We start from the raw sequence: 9064 nt of genomic DNA, 5'->3' as shown, positions 1-9064 counted from the left end.
GCCAATACAAAACGAATGCCATAGCAAGCATCATGGTCACAGAGCAGTACTAAGAAAGCAACAACAGAAAAACAGAGTTTTCTAATTTGATGCACATCCAAGCTCTTGAAGTGACAAGGCAAAAGAAAAAAAATAGGTAACAAAAGAAAAGGAAACAGAAGGTGAAAATGTATTGCTTTCCAAAAGACAAAGGAGACAAAAGGATGCAGTATAACTAGAGGGACTGCTTAGGATCTGAGGATTTCTTACAATGCTCTTTCTTAAGTCTTGGGACATGTGAGGGAAGCCTGCTTCAAGTTTTTCAGATTAGGGATTTATGAGTTTTATTTATGTGCTTTTTCAGGAAAGAGATTCCTCACAAGGTCTAGTGTTTCTCAGCCTAGTGACATGGGATTCTCCAGGACAGCTCACCTTGCCACACCCCATGAAACATGTATGGGTGATGACAACAGCAGCACTTCAAACCTCATTCTCCCTGTCCCAGGGAATGCAGTGGCAATGCCAAAGTAACGCTCAAGTATGAGACGACTACTAAAGGATGGAAGACAAAAATAATTGACAACGGACTGAAGAAATACTCTTTACCAACCCAGCACAGCACTTCATATTTTGCCACAAGTAGAATGGTACCATTTTTAGCACAAGAACTTTTGGAGACTGCTGATGGAAAAGATAAGCAAACAGAATTTTTAAAAAGTAATCAATCCATAACAGCAAGACATATATTAATATATTAAGTAAGTTGCTTCAAAGAACTGTCTGGACAGTAAGAAAAATTAGAACAAGAACGCAAAAAGGAGTATGCAGTATCACCCACAAGAAATACCTGACAGCAAGAATGGTTTTCCTTCTGAGTTACTTTATATGAGGGTGAAGCAAATGCAGACACAGAAGAGAAACAGGAAGGAGTGTTAGGAGTAGTTCACTAGCTAGCAAATCACAGGAGAATTTCTGCTTTAAAATGTACTGTAGTACCTCTCTTCAGCTTATATGGGAGGAAAAGGAAGACACTCAGAACTCATATCCAAATGTGAACACCAAATTTTGCCAGTTCTTTTCAAGACAATAAATTAAGAGAACAGAAGGATTTTTCCCCATTAGGAAAAGCATTACTATTTTTCCTGTCTGGAAACAAATGTTCTCAATAAATGAGAGTGCTGAGTACTTTAGATGCACAAAATATATATTCTTACACATAAATGTTAAATGAATTGCTAAAATATAGGATGCCAGTTGATCATGCTCAAAAATATTTTAGTATCTTATGAGGAAGAAAGTTCTTACAAAGTAGTTTTGTCAGTGGTGCTCTTAAAAGTAAACTCAGTAATAAAGTTATTGATCATTTCCATGCAAAGGTAACAGGTGTAAAAAAGTCTTAGAGTCGATGGGAGTCTCTCTAAAAACACATTTTCCCAATGAAAAATGTGTAAACAAACATTTTTATAATACAAGAATTACAGAAATTTGAACCTAACTCCAAAAATGGAATAAGAAGTCTCACTTCTGTTTCTGTAAAAAGCTCAAACTTCTCGCTCTGCCAAAGCTTTCCCCTGTTAAAGGAAAAATTTTTCCCCAGGTTTGAGGCATGCTGCAAATATTCACTATTCCAGATGCCTTTCTACACTTGCCACTCCTACATTCAGAAGTCCTTTACTTTTCGCAGAATCACAGAAACACAGAAAGGACTGAGTTGGAAGGGACCCACAAGGATCACTGAGTCCAGCTCCCACAAGCCATCCTGATTGCCGATTTATATCACACTAATTCTTTCAATTGGTAAGAGTATGGGGGAAGCTGGGCTTACCATGATGTTATGTAGATTGCAATTCTAACTTCTATGTCATTCAGATTTCCATTATGATCCTTAAACAATATTCAGCACAAGTGAACTGCATATTATATATGCCCTTACTCAAGATCAGCTAATTTTCATTCTGTTTTGTCTACTTTTTTACTATTTCCTTACAATCTATGGATCAGCAAACTTAAGGCCATTTTAACACAGGCTCTAAAAATAACGGATATGTATTGAAGCATTTCATTGCAAATGATTCCAAGCACACATTAATCACACACAAAGGTTGTTCAAATACATTCTTTGTTCGGTGACTACCCTTGTCCCAAAAGTGAATGATCAATAAAATAAAGTCAAGACCTTGACCACAAAAAATCCACATCGTAACACTAAATCAACAGTCATTCAACCCACTCTGCATACATTCATTTATTCAAAATCTTGCTTGCATAACTTAATGACTTTACATTTTTGGTATTTTCCTCTGCAGGAGAACAGCAGCCGGTATTGCAGCAGCCCTGCCAAAGTACACACTGAGATTATGCACTAGACCGTGACTTAGAGAAATGGGAACATGATGAATGAAGACTTTGAAGGCACAATAAAGAGGAGTAAAAGCAAGGCATGGGGTTTTGGAAAACAGGCCAGGAGTTGCAAGGAGTGCCTTGGTGAGGGATGTTCTGCCAGGCAATCTTGAGGAGCAAAGAAAATAAGCAGACAAGAACAAAAGAAAGCAACTTAGTGTCACTTTTCTGAGCCAAATCCCAAAGCAAGAAAATTCACAATGTATCTGGTTTTTCTTACGAGGCCTAGGCAGGGCTCTTTTCTTCTTACGAGCTCACCAATATGCTGCAAGGCAGCTTCCCATATGCTGTGGGACCAAATCTTCTAGGCTCTGCAGAAGGAACAGCTTTTCCTTTTTCAACAGCGCTAACTCTGCTGAGGACCTACCCAACTTCCCGCAGAAAGCACTAATCATCAACAGAGGGAGAAGTTTGCAAGTTTTCCCGAAAGAAGGGTAAGGCACTGTGTAACAACAACCAAAAAAATTTACAAGCCTGCCTAAGCTGATCATAGGATAAAGTTTAGATACCAAATTCCAATGTGTCCTGTTTACGGACAACACTGAAAGAGCACAACACTTATAATGATATTTCCATTTTTTTAATCCTAAATGTCAAGGAATTTAAGTTCTGCTTATCATGCACTACTCACAGCCTCTTTAACTACAGGAGCATCAGATACTTTGGCTTTTAAACTAAATGGTATCTGCCATTTCAGAAATATTTCAGGTGCTATTTGGGAAGATAACATTTCTATGGCAAATGAAGAAATAGCAATACTATTCAAAGTCAACTTAGCAAAGCAGTTATCACTGCCAAATAGACTAGCAGTTTTGTTACTACAGAGGGAAGAACAAGTAGTTCAAACTCATATCCACATATTACGCTATTGTCTAAAGTTTTACATTTAGAAATGTTTTATAAAGCACTTGGAATACTAAAAAAATACAGCCAAATTTACAACAAAAAATTATTGCCCGAAGGTAACAAAAGCTTAGGAAATACCAGGATATTGATTCACTGTTCATGAAAGCTTCCATGTACTGATTTTATAACTGATATATCTTCCTCTGCTCGCTAAAGCCAAATCTGTCTCCTCTACCTTGGGAAGGAAGGCAGTGGATGAAAAACCAAGCATCACCCCATCCTTGGTGAGTACTCTTCAAGGGTCCTGAATTTCAAAGCATACATTTGAGAAGAGTGTCTGACAGAGGTTTGTTGTTTGGAGTGATAAAATGTTGACAGGAAACTGAATTTGTCCAGCCTAGATCTATGGGGTTTTATTTTATTTTTTTTTTAAATAGCAAAACAAAAAACACTGCACACTATCAGTAAGTCAGGGATGGCTGTCTTGTTTGTATTTTTGGCACACACAGAAGTCAGTGAAATGTGACTTCCAACATTCTAGACTAGGACTTTGCAGTAAAAACCTGTATCATGCTTTCCATAATATGGTATTGCATGGGAGGTGAAAGCACAATACATTTTTAGGCTGTGCTGCTACTGTGTGGCAGCTGGCAATACTCTGTGTGAAATGCCCAGTGCTGGGCAGTCAGTGTAACTGGCAATTGCCTGGATGCAATGTCTTTTTTGGAGACTCACTGTCTACCCTTCTCTAACCCAACCACAAAGTTTGATGGGTTCTAAGCATTCTATGAACCCAGGAGGAGGGAATTCTTGGCAGATAATGCCTATCTCTGGGGTATGCTACTGGCAGAAATTAAATCAAGAGCAAATCTGGCTATAATCGGAACGAATCACAAGACTTCTCTGGGTTTCCTTCTGACTACAGGCCATGACATCCTGCAGCTATGTTCACTGAACAGATGCTACTCACGTCCCAATATTTCAAGTTATAGGCAATGTGGGAAGTATCTTCATTTTTCTCTTTTAACAAGAAGTATTAACACCTCAAACGCATACCACTGAGAGGTTTACACAAATAGTGTGGTGTCTGTAATTTTCTAAACATATCCAGCACACATCACCTTATGAGATATTAACTCTTATGAAATGTTTCCCAAAGATCCAACTAACTACTTACATTTTATATCACAGATGGGGAGAATGGGGAGAAGCACAGTTACTTCCAGAAAGGTACTTTGTCTAAACTAAATAATGCCTCCAAGGAAAAACATAAATGTTTTGCAAATCAACCATTCCACTGTATGAAAAACAAACCACAAACAAAACCAGCACAAAACCAAACACCATAAGGAAAACACACAAAAAAATCCTGAAGCAAACACAAACAAAAAAATCAAAACCAAACACCTCCATCCTCCATAAACCACACCAAAGATTAAAATAGCTAAACTGGATGCTAAACTAGTTTTACCTCTTTCCTGTTTTGTATAAGCCAAGACATTTAAAGTAGTTATTTTTGACTTCTGTTTAAAAGAGATAAAGAAATTCAAAAAATGAACTTCAAAACTTAATTTTATCTAGCAATATTGTCCAACAAAACCTCATGGAAATCAAACATATACTGTACTTGTCAATTGTAATTCTTGTGAAACAGAGAGAAATGATTCTGCATTCTGGATCCTATGAAGTAATTTGTACAGACAATATTCTTACACAATGGACTGTAAAAATCTTAACGTTCTATTTTTTAAGTTTACCTTGAACTTCAGGAAGGATATCTCTGAAAACACTAAAGTAAACTAATAGGAAACAAAGCTGTTTTGCTAAGACAGTCCTTTCCTAAAAATGTCTTTTCTATAACATGGGCATGTTGTTCAAGGTATTTAAGTCACATTATGAAGAAAGCTTTTTCCCCTTAAATCAAATTTATCAGATTACAAAATTACTGGTATTAATCCAATAATTTATTTTCAACCAAGAATATCACTATTACTTCAAACTGTACCTTGTAATGCCTATTAATGATGAAATATTGTCACAGTGGTTTATAGGCCACAAGCTTCCAGCTTTTAATCAGACCTTTGACTTTCATGAAAACTGTCAATCCTGCACCACCACCCCATTTTCTTCCCAGTTTGGCTGTAGAGGATGTAATTTCTTATGGAAGACCCATACTTTTATGATAGGCAAGTCTTTTGCTACATGTACGCTGCACTTTAAGCATCATTCAGAGTCTACACACATATCAAAATTCTCCATCACATATATATTGGCAACACCAGGCTGCACTGCCCAGAGAAACCAATGGGCACTCCTGGGTCTGGCAACCACACAACTTCAGCCAGGAATTTCAACCTCTTTAATCATGAAGACAAAAAGAGAAACTACCTCTCCTGAATATCCTCTTAAAGTGCTTAAGTAATCCTCATCCTAATGTGCTTAACTTCGATGGAAAAATAAACACCTTCCACACTCCTGATGAAATAATTTTCTGGATCAATATGCACATCAGCTGAGGCCAGACATTTGTTTTTGCTAAATGTCTCATGCTCTAATGACATTTATCTGGCAGCATCATTATCTATAGTAGCATCTTTATCAAGCAGGAATCATAATGTTGCTACAACATTCTTTTTTGCTGGTCAGCATTTTTTGTGGTAGCCATCACAAAGAGTACATCTTGCTTATTTTATATCCTTGGAATTTAAGTGTTTATTAATTAAGGGGTTGTTTTAATTTAGATGGAGAAGGATAAAAGACCACAATAGCTAAAATGACATCAGAACTTAGGTGAGAGGATCCCCAAAGTAAAAATATTGAGAGAAGAGGGGTTATGTTAGCCAAACCTAGACTTTTCTTTTTTTATAAGACCACTTCAATAATAAGGATATATTTAACTTAGCAAAGGGCTTTAAGTATCGGGAATGCTTTACTTGATTTTCTCACAATCCAGCAAAAGCATAGCTTGGGAACTCATTACTAAACCCACCCCAAAGCTGAACTTCTTTAGAGTTAAACTGAGCCTTTGGTTATTAATATCATCCTGAGTACCTCCTCTTCAGTTTCACACCCACTAATAAATCTGAATCCAGTTCAAACATTGGAATTCTTCTAAACTGACTTCTTTTTCTCTTCTTGGGAAACTGTTTTGTGGCTTTTCTCCTGGTATCAGCAGTCGCTCAAGAGCAAACATAAGAGCTATTTAAAACTCTAAGGAAGTAACGCTATCTTATGTGGGCAAAGTACGTGGACATATTCACGACATCACCTAGCGGGACACGCTGTTCAGAAAGTGTTTGCATTTGTTCTCGCAATGAGTTGCAGGACTTTGCAAGATTTCAGGTTTACTTAGCTATACCTTTAATTGGAACTGCTGAATACAGAAAGTCCTTTATTGTAACGCAGCTTTGAAGGAAAAAGAATCAAACTTTTTTTTTTCCCTCCTGCATAAAAACAGATCTCTCAAGAAAATCTCCAAGAATTGCTTACTTGACATCCATGGTGTTGCCAAGAGCTGAAAAATTCCCAAATAAATGAGAAGACAAAAAACAGAATAAATGCAAAATCACAATAAGCCCACGATTACTTCTACTAAGAAAAGCTTGTGTTATTTAATCATCTGCCATGAAAACAACAGATATTTTCTGTTCTTTTGCTGGTCTCAGAGCAAACACAGCCTAATTAATGCATCAAATGCACTATTGTTTAAGGTAACAAAAGACTTCATAAATTCATTTTCCCTTTTTAATTACATAACAATAAGATGTCATATCCACAGATGAAAAGTTTGCTACAAGCTGCAATTACTGGTTTTCAACATTATGACACAATCTTATTGCATCTTCAATAACATGTCAGTATAGTATATACATAGAGGTAGGACTTTCAAAGTTTACCTAAGGAAACGTAAGAGGTTCATTTATAATTTTACAGAGAAACTGAAGAGTATATATTAGGATTAAGGATCAAATTATCAATAAGTAACTTTTTCTTTGGGGCCTGTTTTCAAGCCACATTAGCTTTTTACTTATTACATTTTAAAAATAGATAAAATTTATTACAGGAAATAAAGAAACAAAAAAAGCTGATTTAAAAAAAAAAAACACACACACACAAAAAAAACCCCCAAAATGTAAAAGCTCCTGAAAGAAATCAAGGGTAACTGCTGCCAAGATTTCAAATAAGCATTTTTAGGAAGTCTGGGCAGGGGAGGGGAAGAGCTTGGCAGGTAGACAAAGGCCATTTTTCCCTCCAGCTTTCAAATGAGCAATAAACTAAAAGCTATTCACTTCCATCTCTCACTTAACATAGCCACAGTCAAAGCAATGATTTCTTTGCTCAGATGAAGTGCCCTTTAAGCATGCCCTAGATTTGCAATGAATTCAGTGTGATTTTAGCTATACAACTTCCCCTGACTTAAATGGAAAATGCATGACAAGAAGACCAAGCAATTTTATATAGAACTCGAGATGATCACTACACTGCTAAGTCAGGTGTTGGAAACCTAAGGACATCTTTTTTTTTCCAGTTCATACCACCAGCAAATTGTAACCCATAGCATTTTAATTTAAGTACATGCATATAAAGAATTACAGTAAATGTACTTCACCTACAATAAATACACATTTAGATGATTAAATAAGATGGGATATTTCTACTCACTAGCCAAGTAGTTTGATCAATTTATTACATAAAATTAGATCTGAAACAAAATTAGCTTCCCTTCCTTAAATGTAATTATATAGAAATACACAATAAAAGTTAGGTATACATAACACACCAGTGGTTTCTTGAATAGATCCCAAGAGAGAAGCTTTCAAATCCATCTTGAACAGCTAGCACCACATTGATGAAATGCTTCTACATTACTTTCTTTTTCTGTTTATGGTTTTCAGAGACTATGATTACTTCAGTGAAAACATGGAAGCTTTAAATAAAGGTAAAGGAAAAATAAGTGGAATTTGGGTTGTTTGGTTGTCTTTTTTTTTTTTTTTTTAAATAACATATGTAGGGAAATTATTTAAAATTAATAATACCATCAGTTTGGTACTGTTTGGCTAAAGTTGAAGAACACTTCAATGAGAAGCACCAGTCAATCAAAATCCATGCATGAATGGGAGTAGCACAATCAGTTTGCTAAAGTAGATCCTTTATTATAATTTTTATACTTTTGTATAAGGTCAAAGACTAACTAAGAATATTTAATATTTTAAGAAATACATTAAATACTAGATTTTTTTTTCAAAGCTATTCCAGCAGAGGAAGACATTTGATAACAAGTCTTTTTTCACTGCTGAAGTATTAAGAAATCTTAAAACTTCTGCTAAGTTGCTTATCTTTTACAAAGTTTCCCATCAGAAATGGAAATACTTTAAGACAGAAAGCTAAACCTTAACTGGAAATGAAGAATAATTTTTCATAACTTTACATAAACTTGTAAGTCCAATACTATTTTGTCTAACTTTTTTTAAGAGTTAGACTGAAAATAACCGCAAGGGAAATCAGTGGGAAATGAAAAAAAAAACCCCTAAGATATCACACATCTGCAGATCAACACCTCAGTCTTGCTGTCATGGCTGTAAGTGCTACCTTTGAATTTCTGATGGTAGGAAATCCTAAGGGAAATGTACAGCTAATGCTTTAGAAGAAAACTATGAAAACATTACTTTTATCTGTTAGAAGACAGAACAACATAATGAGAAATATTCCTTCTTTTTCATTGCTTCAGCTTTGTAGTTAGAATACTAAAATACCAGGTTGGAAGAGACCTCAAGAATAATCTGGACCAACCTTTCCTGGCAAAAGCACAGTCTAGACAAGATGGCCCAGCACCCGGTCC

General features: G+C 35.8%; 1 long non-coding RNA gene across 1 annotated transcript; it reads left to right on the top strand.

Annotated features, from left to right (window-relative positions):
* The first annotated feature begins 2290 nt into the window (after positions 1 to 2290).
* Positions 2291 to 8763, top strand: LOC121673086. Its single transcript, XR_006019131.1, has 3 exons — positions 2291 to 2813; positions 3442 to 3509; positions 8121 to 8763. It is a non-coding gene; the product is annotated as an uncharacterized LOC121673086 (long non-coding RNA).
* The last annotated feature ends 301 nt before the right edge of the window (positions 8764 to 9064 follow it).

Source organism: Corvus kubaryi, unplaced genomic scaffold (genome assembly GCF_017639235.1).
Source record: "Corvus kubaryi isolate FWS band 111438036 unplaced genomic scaffold, C.kubaryi_AGA036_p1.0 65172, whole genome shotgun sequence".
NCBI classification, from domain to species: domain Eukaryota; kingdom Metazoa; phylum Chordata; class Aves; order Passeriformes; family Corvidae; genus Corvus; species Corvus kubaryi.
This window is presented reverse-complemented; position numbering and strand designations above follow the sequence as displayed.